At 33.7% G+C, this 14132-nt stretch overlaps 1 long non-coding RNA gene across 1 annotated transcript; it reads left to right on the top strand.

Annotated features, from left to right (window-relative positions):
* Nucleotides 1-9753: 9753 nt before the first annotated feature.
* On the top strand, nt 9754-11592 carry LOC137490419 (uncharacterized). The gene is made up of 3 exons (XR_011009851.2): nt 9754-9788; nt 9907-10011; nt 10354-11592. It is a non-coding gene; the product is annotated as an uncharacterized lncRNA (long non-coding RNA).
* Nucleotides 11593-14132: the final 2540 nt, after the last annotated feature.

The raw sequence follows: 14132 nt of genomic DNA, 5'->3' as shown, positions 1-14132 counted from the left end.
GTCCTTTGAAAAATGGGATGCTGCGTTCTTCCTGATGGTCACGTGACCCTTAGGTGTTTTTAATAGTACATAATTTAAACATTACATCATTCATACAACGACTTATTAATAATAACAATTGTTTTCCCCTTTTTCAATATATATACTATGCATAAAGACTTTACAAATATAAGTTGCACAATATAAATAAAAAGTGATGTCCTGATACAACATTTTGTATCCGATATCAGCACAAATCTTGAATACTCTACTTTTCTTTATTTCGTTGAGTCGTATATGAACGGCTAGATCAAACTGAGAACAAAAGTCAGCAACAGTAAGTATGGAAATAAACAACCAATTTATTAACTATTGGTTGCATAAATGTGAACCTTTCACATAAGAATATATAAAATGAATTAAAGAATAAATATTAAGACCCTGAAAGATATCTTAATTGAATAAACAAAATATATATTTTTAAAGTGCAAAATTCTAATTAAAGGTCACTTCAGTTACTTTTTACCATCAGCAAATGGTAGAGACAGCTGAGAGCAGGATCATAAGAAAAAATACTGTTAACTGACCAACTGCTAAAGGTTGAGTGTCTAAAGTTTCAATTTCACACACAGCTTCTTGATGAATTTGTGATCCAGTTTTGAGCTGAAAAATATCTTTTACACAGGGGAGCAGAAATAGAGAGTTATTGTTATATTAATAAAAATGTGCAGTATATGGTTAGTACAAACATTTACATGATGAGATCAGATATTTAATCTGTGTTTGTATCATAAGAAGATTATGGCTGTATCAATGTTCCCAAACAAAACATTATTAATTTTATAATAATATATATTGCACATATTATCTTTAACATAAATTTATTTGCAGTAGCTGGATTGAAACACCTTTTCTCCACAGCACATACAATGAGAATTTAAAGAATAATTTTATTGCAATTTATTTGCATAACATATTGCACAGATTCCACCCCACTGCCCACATGGGAAGAGTAGACAATGTAAAGACAGACAGAAGTGCAAACTCATGTGCAAAGCTGACACTGTTTATCAGAGCACTTTATCTTCTGTGCTTTTTAAAGAAGATTTAAACATGGGAATGCCTCTAATTAAATTTTACTTCTGCCAGAAAGTAATATCATTCTTTCTTTTAAACTGTAATGGCTCTCAGCAACAGAATGATTTCTTATTCTTATTTAATAGACAATTAAAACAACAAAAAGCTTTAGCATTTAACACCTTTTACATGACAGCTATAGAAAACGAAAGCAGAATCTTGGACATGATAGGCGATTTAGAAATCCTGGCTAAATGCATTTTTAAGTCTCAAATAGAGGACATGTCCAGGAAAAGAGGATGTATTGTCACCCTTAATAATGAGCTGGGTCAGTCTATTTAGTAAAAGGTTTTCTTCGCGTGTCCTCGCACTCATCTTCAAGCGACTACCAAAGTCAGATGTCCAGTGCATCTCTGAAGTCTGAAACAGCAGAACACCCAAGTCTGTGGAGTTTGTCACACACACAGAACCGGGCTGCTGAGGTAAAGTCTTATATGTGGGAAGCGCTGGTGTTGAATTGGGTATTACACTGGATGAACCACGATATGCCATGACCTAATTGTAACGTAAACGTTTTAAATGAGGTTCGCATGGTGTGCGGTTCGTCGCCATTCAGCGCGTTGCTTAGAAGCATTTACAAAACAATGTAACTTAAAGATCGCTTGACGTGAAGTAAATAAACCAGTAGAGATGTGCCGTTGTTGATCGCGTTAGCGTGTGCTACAGTCACAATAGAATACTATCTTAATACACCATAATTTAGTGTGAAGAGCATGTTACATCTTAGAGACTTTGCTACTGCTGCAAGCAGTGTTGTGATCACGTGGGCTTTGCATACTGGCTCTGGATGCTGCTGGATAGAATAGCTGTAATGGAGTTTAGAGCGAATAGGACTGCTTAAATCGGAGATTTTTAACGCAGTCCGATATAATTTTTTGGACTGATATTGGACGAATTTCCGATATCAATATCGGATCGGGACATCCCTAGTGAACATAAACAACATCTCTGAATGTAAAATGCTCAAACTTCAATGCAAAGGGAAACCTTGATTTTTACAGAGTTAGCTAAGCAAAGCCTACAATGAACGAAATTTGGGGACTACAAAAAATACTTCCGCCCCCTGTGAGATCACAAAGCTTTGTTTACTGCGCACCCACACTGCGCAGCTAAGGGCCGTGGCCAGAGGCGCTGTAACATTACAGCAGAGGGAGAAGTGCCATCCTGCTATTTCCACAGAGCTTCTCTGTTTCTGTATTTGGGCTTCCAAATGGCACGACACAAACACAGAAGTGCTTACAGTTCAATATTAATTATGTTACAGAGAACTATAAAATACATAGCAAGCATGATTTGACAAAACACAGCTTCCAGAATGTCTCTCGGTTCAGTGCTGGATTCGGCTAAAATCTCCTCACAGATGGAGCATCTACAAAGAGACGCTGTAAACTCTGAGCCAGGCCCATGCAGAGACTGTCCAAAGGGCATGTGCAGCATACATTTTTTTTGAAGAGCGGGGGTTGTAATTGTCGCGCGAGTACTGAAGAGCGGTGTTGTCGCGCACGTTCTGAACAGCGGTGTTCTCGCGCACATACTGTAAAGCGGGGTGGTGGGGGTTGGGGAGCACGTGTATGCAAGAGCGGTGTTGTCGCGTGCCTACTGAAAAGTGATAGGGGGGAGGGGGGCTTTTGATCATTTTGGAAGGGCACTTTCTATCCATTACTAAAAAGGGCATGTGCACTGCACAGGTTGAGCCCTATGTGTGCACGTGCCTGCTCTGAGCCACGACCTGTAAGTGTTTTTATTTGTTAAAATTGATCATGACATGCACAGTGTCTAGCCTTAACCGTATTTTGAAACAAAGATGTAAACAATGGGAAATAATGTTCGTCATCGCTAAAGATTTAGCTACAAATCCATATTTATCAGTCAAACTGCTGTAAACACACACACAGACACACACATATACGCACAGCACATGCGTCTCTCTGTGTGCGACGGCACTTTCTCTATCGGCAGATTTTCCATGAGTTTTATAAATTTGAAGTTGCAAAAGACATGTGAACGATTTATGTTACACACAGGCACATTCCGAATATGTGTGAAAGACGTCGTCGTGAGTTAAAAAAATACAGCAATGCTCTCCTAACTGGAGTGTAGCACCAAAAAAAAAAAAACAATCAAGGCTCACACAGGTGTCATGCCACATCTTGTGCTTTATTCTGTCAGCAGATTTACCACAGAAAATAACTTATTCAGAGCATAAGAGAAAAAGAAAAATAAACATCGGTTCCACACACATGCGCTTCTCGTGTTACAGATAGTTCACAGTATAAACACACACACACAATGGCACAGAAGCACTCTCATAAAAAGTGTGTGCTTGAACGGGCGTGACGTGGAGCCGATCCGCGAATCACAGCACATTATGACTATGACCAATCAGAGTCACTTGAGGGCGGGCCTTTCAGAGGAACTAGGAAATATATCAGTTGTTTTCATGTTAGCTGAGTAGCTGTATGTAATCAAAGTGAGATTTAGGAAAAAATAACATGATTTCCTTCAAGTGAAACATGAGCACACATTAATTTGCATCTTATTAATAGAACCAAGCCTTACAATTACTTTCTGGACCACCACTTTAAGATGTCCATGGTGATGTTTATATTCACCATCTCATTTAGGTAAACTCCTAAGACAAATAAGTTATATCTCTGAACTTTAATAATAATTTAAAATAAAATGCTGCGGTTCCCATCTCCAGTCGCAATGATTTCTGGGACTTCTAGCGCGAGTTCGGTGCTCAACTCTGCATCGGTGCAGGGGCGGAACAAGATGGCACCTCAGTAGGATGAAAATTTCAGAGCTACAAGCCAAAAAGTTATAGTTTGCAAGTCTAGTGCTTTTAACGTTACCTTTACAATAGTTTATCTAAAAGTAAGAACAGCTACGTGACACTGAGAGTGAAACATGCCAAAATCTGACAAACCCAGAAAGCAATTAGACAGCGACTTTGTCGACACTATGGTTGGTCATGACTATGCTTCTCCAGTGGGAAATGAAGTTGATCTCTGCCTGTCACATCGCCCTAAAACACAAGGGCGTGTGGGAAGCGCGTATATCGGATCTGGAAAGATATTCTCGTAGAAGGAAGTTGAGGCTATTTGGGGTACCTGAATCTTCCAAGGGAGACATCAGATCTGAGGTGAATCGAATCTGCTGCAAAACTTATCCAGATGCTAGGATGAGGTACCCTGATGTTGTCGACACTGTGCATCGCATAGGGAGGAGAGATGACAACGCAAAACCTTGCGCCATTAACATGTAATTTACCTCACGGGTAGTTTGCGATGTCTTGTGGAAAGCAGCTAAGAATTTGTGCACCCATAGGCGATCTGGTCTAAAAAGGAAGGCGTTCTGAGGCGGACCGCTGAAGCGTCGGTATTTTGAGAAACTATAATACATTTTTCATTAGACCAAAAGTAACCCGGTCTGAACTCCGGCGCAGAGTTGGGCCTCGCTTACGCACTGCTTAATACGCACAAGAGAGCAATAGGCAAATATCTTTACATATGAAAAAATTTAAATATTAAGGATATATATATATATATATATATATATATATATATATATATATATATATATATATAGGATATAACAAGAATAGATATAGGATATAAATATAAAGGATTAAAATATTACAAAACATATTATTTTCTAGCCTACATAAATATGAAAAATCACTGCTTTTATGTCTTCATCTTGGGAGGCTTTTTCAGTTCATTCATAACAATTTGCTTTTGTATAATGTTATTATTATTAGCAGTATTATTTAATATTACCATATTTACATTTGTTTTATCAAAAACAAGCTTAGATTTGCCCACCTGTCAGGTTTTAGACCATATGGGGCATGGCAGGTGTATTTGGAAATAACTCAGTATTTTGACCACACGTGGTCATTATTGTTCATTTATTAGTTTGCTAGAAATTAGAACTGAATTTAGAAATAGTTTTGAAACAAATATTTGCGCTTAACAAACGAAATTAATTATTTATAGGCTAATTGATGTCTGTGTGTAAAGGTTTCCAAGAGCAAATGTGAAAGTAGTTCCATTATCTCTCATTCTCACGCAGTAGATGCTCTGTTTAACAGTTTTCAGTTAAGAAACTGTCAACTGTTAACTGTTTGCTTGTAAAATGCTCATTTTTTTCACTTAGACTTACTTTGCGTCCTGTAAATAGCGAATGCGCTCTTGGCGCGACGCAGCTGGGTCTTAAAGGGAATGGGAGATGAGACTCTAATTGGTTTATTCTCAAAACACACCTATAACTCATAAACAAAAAATAAACTCAACCCTTTTAGACCATGCGCCTTGGCGCAAGGCAGATTTCCCGTCCTTAAATTAGCAAAAACGCGTCCTGACACGCCCTGAAAGCGTTTGCGCCCTGTGTTTTGTACTCTGTGCATGGACCGTCAAAATAGAGCCCTTTGCCTTTGTTTGACCTTATAGTCAACAATTGTACTTTGTCTTTTGTCACTTATATGTCATTATCGTTCATTTCACTTATGGTCAGGGGTCTAAGAAACAAGTTAAGCGCAAAGCACTTTTATTTGTTTGGTAAAAACTATGGTTCAGACTTTTGTTTTTTTCAAGAAACCCATTCTGTCAAGGAGGATGCTAAATTCTGGAGATCTCAATGGGGGACTGATATTTGGATGTCTCATGGAACAGAACGGTCAGCAGGTGTCGCTATTTTCAAAAACAGGTTTTGTGGGGAGATTTTGCATTCTGTTAGTGATGAGAAGGGTCACTTTCCATTGCTTGTTGTATCACTTGGGAACAATATAAATAAATATAAATATAGTAAATATATATGGGTACAACACTTCTAAGGAGAATACAATTTTCTTGAATGAGATCAGTGATAAAATTCAATATTGGTTAGACAAATTTCCTAACTTTTCTATTATTTTGGGTGGAGACTTCAATATGGTAATAAACAGTCAATTAGATAGGTTTCCCTCCAGAGCCGGCTCTACAAATTCAATTCTAAATAATTTTCTGTTGAGATTCTCTGTTGTTGATAGCTGGAGAGAAAAAAATCCACAACAGAAACTCTATACATGGTGTAGCAAGGATCATTCTAAAAAGTCTTGAATAGACTTTTGGCAAGTTTTTCAGAGCTTAGCTAGTAACTGTAAATCAGTTGATGTCCACATTTCTCCGCTTACAGATCACAGTGCTGTTTCTCTTAGAGTTTGTCTCTCTACAATAATTGATGTATACTCATCTTCTTACTGGAAATTAAGTAATTCTTTGCTCCATTGAGAATGTTAAAAATGATATTGTATTATTGACTAAAAAACACAGGAGCAGAGCTGTTAACTGTAAACTTATTTTCCTTTTTTAATTTTCTTAACAAAAGTTAATATTATTTGTTTTTCTTTTGTTGTTTTCTTTTCTCTTGTCTGTGCTTATTTAATGCTTTACTCTTCTGTAAAACTCATGTACACTCTTTGTAACAAATTTGTATGTTGTCATTGTTACCCTGACATTAAAAAAATAAATAAATAAATACATTTTTTTTAAAAAGTCTAAAAAAGTCTTATCGGTTTATAATCGGTTATATATATATATAATTTGTTTTTTTGTTTTTGTTTTGTTTTTATTGAATACAAGAATAACAACATCATTGCATTGAAGAAAAATACAATAACAAAAAATAAGAAAGGAGAGAAAGAGGAAAAAAATTATAAAGCCTCAATCATTAAGAAAAAAGATTATCATAAACTTTAAGAAACTTATTATTCTTATTATTATTAATAAGCTTAAGAGATTTAATATTGTACGAAATTTCAACAAGGAAAGTATTAAGTATTGTTTTTAGGAACTTATTTTTGTGTATGAAAAATTTATAGTGTAACACTAAAAATTTACAATAAGATTGAGAGCATGATCATTACCCGAGAAATACAGAAATACAGTATATATTTTATAGACAAATTTAAATCATGTTTAAATAACGAAGATAAATAAAAAATAATGTTATTCCAAAGATGTTTAATGTGAGTGCAACTAGAATAAGTGAAATAAAGTCTTTTCATGTATATTGCAGAAAGTACACAAATTAGATACATTAAAATAATTAGCAATTTAGGAATTTGTAGGATAAACATTATGCAAGATCTTAAAATGTATCTCTCTTTTTATTTTGTTGGATATGCTACATTTTTCATGTAATAACCATGCTCTCTTCCATTGAATGCAATCAGAAAAGTTGGTCCAGAAAAATTTACATCTTGGGGAGGTATATACAGAGTAATGTAACAATCGTCTGACATGTCTGTTGTCACATTTTTTATAAAAATAGAAAAAAATAACACTCCATCCAAAAAGATTTAGGCATAATTGTTTCCCTCTCTTTAAAGTAAAGAAATGTTTTAAATAAGTGCACATAACTTTATGACAAACTCTTTATAACACAGTTGAAGGATTTAGCTGGCAGAGGAAAATTATAAAATGTCATAAATTCTTCATATTGCAAAATATTGCCATCATTTTTAAATAAGTCCAAACAAAAACAATTCCTCTTTTAAATTTAAGCCTGAGGCTTCAGAAAAAGATTGAATAATTCTAAGACTTAAAGGAATTTGAGATTGATCTTTAAGAAATAAAGTGGTATCGTCAGCAAGTTGAGAAATTTTTAATTCTTTGTCAAACAAAGTGAGTCCTTTCAAATTTGGATTTTGTAGGATTTTAAGAGATAACAGTTCAACAGCTAAAAGAAAAAGGAATGGGGCAGCCTTGGCGCACACCTCTATCACAAATAAAACGTTTAGTGGTTTGCAGATTAACCAAAACCGAAGAGTTATTGTCATTGTAAAGCATTTTCACCACATTAACAAAGTTATTCCCAAAACCATAAGCTCTTAGAGAGTTAAATAAAAAATTATGCTCTAATAAATCAAACGCTTTTTAAAATTCTTTAAACAAAATCATAGATTCTAAGTCAATGTTCTCTGAGTCAATAAGATCAAATACTAATCTTATATTAGAGCTTATATGTCTATTAATCATGAAACCATTTTGTGTTTCACCAATTATACTGTGAAGACCAGATTTTAAATTAATTGCAAGAGTTAGGGCAAGTAGCTTATGATCTATATTTAACAATGAAATCGGCCTCCAATTTTCAATTAAAAGCCTATCTGTATCTGATTTGGAAATTAAAGAAATAAGACCCTGCTTCATTGTGGGTGTCATTTCAGTTTTTTTAATACATTCTTTAAACAAAAAATATAAAGGCTGCTTTAAAATATTCCAGAAATGTAAATAAAACTCAACAGAAAAACCATCATTGGCTGGAATTATCCTTTTTTCATAGATTTTAATGCACCTTCCATTTCAGCAATATATATATCAGCTTCACATAGCAACTTAAAATCCTCACTACTAGGAACTTTATCATGGACAGACACAAAGAAACCATCACATTTTTCTTGAGAAAACTCAGATAATTTTTATAGAAATTGTATACAAAGGATGAAATAATATTAGGATCTGTACAAAGAACCTCACCAACCTTTAAAAAAGAAAGAGAAGTTTTCTATTTCTTTTTTCAAGAGCAAAAAAGTAATCAGTTTTTCTTTCACCCTTTTCAATCCATTTCGCTCTAGAGTGTATAAATGCACCTTTAACAAGTTCTGAATACATATTTTCAATTTTCATTTGACAAATGCTATATTCTATCTCATCTTCTTTACTAAGATTATTTTTCTGCATTAACACACCTAATCTATAAATTTGAATTTCTACATTATTTTTTTCTTTTTTAATTTGTTTGCTCCTATTTACGGCAAAATCTCTAACTTTATTTTAATTTAAAAAGCTCCCAGCTAGAGCAAGGAGCTTTTTCCCTATTGCTTAAAATACGTTTAGCCAGCTGAGATACATAATCATTGAATGGGGTGTCTTCCAATAAACGATTATTAAATTTCTAGTAACCTCTTGTATTGCTTGGCATCCTATTTTGTTTAAGGTCCAGATAAATTAACATGTGATCAGTAAACGGAGAAAAGCGATGATTAACAGAAAAAACATCTTTTAAAATAGCATGAGAAACTAAAAAAAGATAAATTCTTTCCTTAAGTGATTCAGATTTGTTGGACCAAGTAAAGCCACTCCTGTCATTATTGAAAAAACGCCATACATTTACAACTGAAATATTTTTACATAACCATAAAATAATATTATCAGCGTTAGTTTTTGTTCTTGAAGAAAATCTGTATTGTAAGTCATCTAAAGTATCATTAAAATCACCAGCTATAATAACATAAGCATTAATATAACGCCTCTGAATATTAACAAGTTTAGCACCCAATTGTTTAAACATAAATACATTGGCACTTCTTGTTTTGTGTCCATAAACATTATGTAACCCAGGTTACTAGTGGGTAGTATACAGCAATAGAGCAAATAGAAATATAAGGAAAAAACATTTGGCAGAATACTCGATTAAATAATATACATAAAAATTATTTACTTTTATAAATAATTTATAATAGAGTATTATACAGCATTCAAGGGAATAGTGCTTTAGAATGACATCATCGTGCCTTACACTATAGCAGCAGATCAGCTTTCCAAACAATAACAAATCTCGCTTGTCTGTTAGTTTGTGTTTACCGTTGCTATGGTGATTCAGTGTTCGCAAGGGAAAGCAGAGATGTAAGTTGTTATATTAATAACAAGTATTACATCTTTTAATGTTTTAATGCGTATTAACTGTGAAAATTGACTATTAATAAGATGCTGACATGATTTCAATCATATATTTTTAATGAAGGATTGAGAGAAGAAAAAACAAGATTTGTCTCTGAGTGAAATCTGCACATGAGTGCCACCTGGAGTTTTCCTGTTTGTTTCGTTTTGATTTTGAATGATTTCCTTGGTGAGTTCGTGTCTTTTTTTATTGTTTTCATTATAATATGATTTAAAGTAGTGTCGAAAAATGTGTTTCATTAATTAACCATTTGTTTGGTCTTGTAAAAACAAAGTATTATACAGAGTATTATACAAGTGATTGTGTAAAGTTTAAGTGAGAGAGTAAAATGCTGTCATTTATAAAAAGAAAATGCCAAATAGGAGAGAGAAATAGGAAAAACACAGAAATTCAGCAGAGAGAAGCATATACATGGTTATTTACTGTTGCTGTTTATTTAGAAATGTGTTAAGCTGAGTTAATGCATACACTGTAAAATGCTAATGGTTTCTTTGGCCTTGTGGTTTCAAGGCCAGGTTTTTTTTTTTTTTTTCTTTTCCTTGGTTTTGTTCGTTTGTGCATCTTCTTCTGGTTTTTCATCGGTGAGATGTTCTATTGACGTCAGTTGCTGGATGTGATCTGCTCTGGATTCGAATTAATTGAAGTTTGAACTCTTTTCTGGATTTGGATTGTCTCAACTTCCATCGGCGTGTCTCATTGTGGAGTTGGACTGGCGAGCCTACCATTAAGTGGATTCTTTGGAAACACCTGTTGGAAAGATACAAAGTAAAACCTATTCAGCGTCATGGTAGGAGTGTAAATTTACAACACACAAGTGCAACATCCTGGATCTCTGGAACTGAATTTGCAACCTAGTTGTTTTGCAAAAGAATCTTTTTGAAAGTTTATCACCTTTACTGGACTTTTGGAACATTTTGAAATGTTTTAAGTGAATGTTTTATTTTCATTTTTATTTTATTTGTACATTGTTCCTTTAGAGTGTTCATTCGTTGAAATTTTTGAATCTTTATAGAGAGAGGTTAACTGATTTAAGAAGGGAAATCTTGATTATATGTTAAATAATAATACAATTTTAATATTGTATTATTAACTTACACTTGCAAACCTTTAATATAGTATTGTTATTAGTATATTAGTATTATATTATTGTTATAATAACCAAAATATAATATTAGCCTTAACAATAGAAAAACAGAAAAAATAACATTATATTAACTTACCTTATTAGTGATATAGCCATAAAACCCTGTGAAGAAAGAGAATTGTTATTAGAGAGTGTAAATAAGATTGAGGTCATAAGATTCGTGTGAAAAAAAACCTAGAATTTGTTTAATTTATTTTTATTTATTTATTTTTTTTATATTTCTGTGAACATTTTACAATACAATCTTTTAATATTCTTACCTCTGTGTCCGAGTCCTTCACTGTTGTTGTATCTTCTCTCTCTTTGGAGGAATTTAGACTTCTGAGCATCTGGTCCATTGATTAAATCTTATAATACATTTGTGTACCGAGGGTTACAATTACACAAAATGAAAATCACATTTTTGATTTTACAAACCAAGACGATCCATCTACCCTCGTCAGATGTTAGAGATTCTACAACGTCACCTCTAAACTTGTGAGTCAAAATTAAAGTACCAGCTGAACAGTTAGAAACATGACTCAATCACATTTCCCCACTGCTTTTGCCAAAAATTTTTTTATCTGACTCAACAGAATGGCTTTCTTGGACAAAAATAAAATCTGAAAAAAATTTTAAAAAAAAGTCTCACAGGCTTCATAATATTTCAATTTACAGTTTATGAGGCCTCAATCTTCTGTCCATTAATAAATGCAAAGGGACCAGAGAAGGATGCTTTCTTACCCTCCTCTCTTGCTTTTTTTAATGATTGGCCATAACTTTGCACGCGCAGCAGCATCTGACATCCTTGATAGAAGCCTAAAGCTCTGTAATGTCACTTGCAATTTTGCAATTTTTTTCTGAGTGTTGCTTGACATCAGAAACAAGCTTAAGCACCACAAAAGACAGGTTGTTGAAGGCTTTCGTTGTAGAATCAGCCTAAGTCTCAATAGCGGTTAATTTTTGTAAAGTAGTGTCCTGTTTAACAGAAAATGTATGAATGTCGGTGAAATCCCCACTAGTTTCAGGCTTCTTCTTGGGTTTTTTAGATGGAGGACTTTTTGCTGGACTTGCAGGAAAGGGTGTCGCCAAACTAAGTTTCTCATGATCAAAGGTAGCAGTGATCAGCAAGTGCCTCGAACCTGTTGCTCAGGCTGACTTTGTGCCAACTTCGACATCCATGACTTTAGCTAAATCATGTCTTTTCCTTCCCATTTAAGAGAATCTCGGTAAAACAAGGCAGGCACTATATTAAGATATATTAATACAGAAAACAAGCAAAAAACAAAGATTAATGCTAACTGATTAATCACATTACTACACTGTAAAATATTACTCAAGGGGGTGTTAAATACCACCCAAGAAAATCAGTTATAGTTTAATTAAGTTTGTGAGTTAGCATCTAAAATGCAACATAATGGGTACATTCTACCTACACTATCTATTTTTTAACAGTAAAAAAATGCAACACTTAAAAAATGAGTAAAGTATACTCTTAAATATTTGCTTTGGTACCGCAAATTGCGCATGTGTCAACATCCAGGAAGGAATTGCAGGATCGCCATTTTCCATGTCATTGCCAACGTGGTGGGACGGCAATTGAATTGCAGGTAAGTTTTATTTAACTTGTTGATTTATTGAATGCAAATGTTAAGTTGTGCAACGTTAAAATCAACCAGAAGATTATAATTTGCGCGCTTCTCTTTGTTGTCGACACCACTGTAACAGATTCATATTTTAGAATTTGTGGTCAGTCAAATTAGCATTTAAATTTTAATTGCCCAGTACTCGCACCTGCTAATGTGAATAAACATCTATATCATTTAATTATAGTAGTTTTCATCATTGTCATTGTCTGAAATTTATAAACAGCGAAGCTACTCCACTCCAGTGTTTAAACTTGAGGTGACGGTCGTTCTCAAATGATTCATTCATGTTGAATGAATCTTTAATGGCACTCGAGAAGAACATGATATAAACTCAATTATATTTTCGGCACAGACAGTATTCTTTAGGTTTATTGGTTTGTCCCGTGATGAATGAACAATGCAAACCCAAAGCTATATATTTGTTCTAATAATAGCATATAGTTTTGCTTTGTTTGCAGTGTGATAAATGTTTACGTAAGGAGTAGATGTGTTAGGGAGGTATCATGTAACATTTAAAAATGACATAAAAATAACAAAATGACTCGTTAAAAGATTCGTTTATTTTCCTCAACTCAAAGGTCCGAGTCGGTAAAATGATGAATCGAATCAATAGCGTGTGAAAACAAACCAAGTGGTGCCGAACAGTTGATGTGCAGTGGCGAAGGCATTCTGAGTAGGAAAATGGGAGTAAAACTGTCGATATGGTATGCTAGATAATAACTCTTATTATTCGTTTTATTGCATTTGTATTTATATATTGTGTTTTGTGTTATATGGGATCCATTTTTGTTATTATTTTCGCGCGATGTGCTTTATTCGTGATAAATTTTTTTCCTTTACAAGTACTCAAAGTTAAAAAAATTTCGAACTATTTAAACTGTGTCGTACACATAATGTTATTCTAACAACTAGTGCCTGGGTACGTTTGTAAGTGTTACGTTTATAAATTTGACATTACAGCTTATCAGCCTTTGAGCACATGATTAGCATGAATGTAAGGTTACCGCGTGTGCTCAGCTAACGACAAATAGCAAATGATGAGAAATGAGAAAGGGTGTTTTTACGTTCCTATTGTGATCTTTAACAAAACAGCTGTATGATGTGATGTTTTATATAGTACCACTTACTTTTATTTCATTTAATTGTGTTTGAGTTAACATTGGATTTGCAAAGGCATTGCTAAAGTAGTTAAAATAGTATTTTATTTTATGTTCAAAGAATATATTTTATATAATTGTTTTTTATTATTATAGTTAAAAGAAATATTTTACATGTGGCGTCTTTTGTTCGGGCAAGTTCTATGCACGGTCATAATGAAAGTGTCACAGTGTAAAACTAAGACACTGTGACTAACAAACACACATCACATTGCACTCATACATAAAATACATACTTTTAAACATGGACCTTTGTGTTATTTGTATTGTGCATGTGTGTGTTTGTGTAATGTGTATATGTTTTTTTTTGTCCAGATTAGTATTGTGTTTAAGTAAAAATTTAACTTTTATGTCAAACAA

This window comes from Danio rerio, chromosome 11 (genome assembly GCF_049306965.1).
Source record: "Danio rerio strain Tuebingen ecotype United States chromosome 11, GRCz12tu, whole genome shotgun sequence".
Classification (NCBI taxonomy): domain Eukaryota; kingdom Metazoa; phylum Chordata; class Actinopteri; order Cypriniformes; family Danionidae; genus Danio; species Danio rerio.
This window is presented reverse-complemented; position numbering and strand designations above follow the sequence as displayed.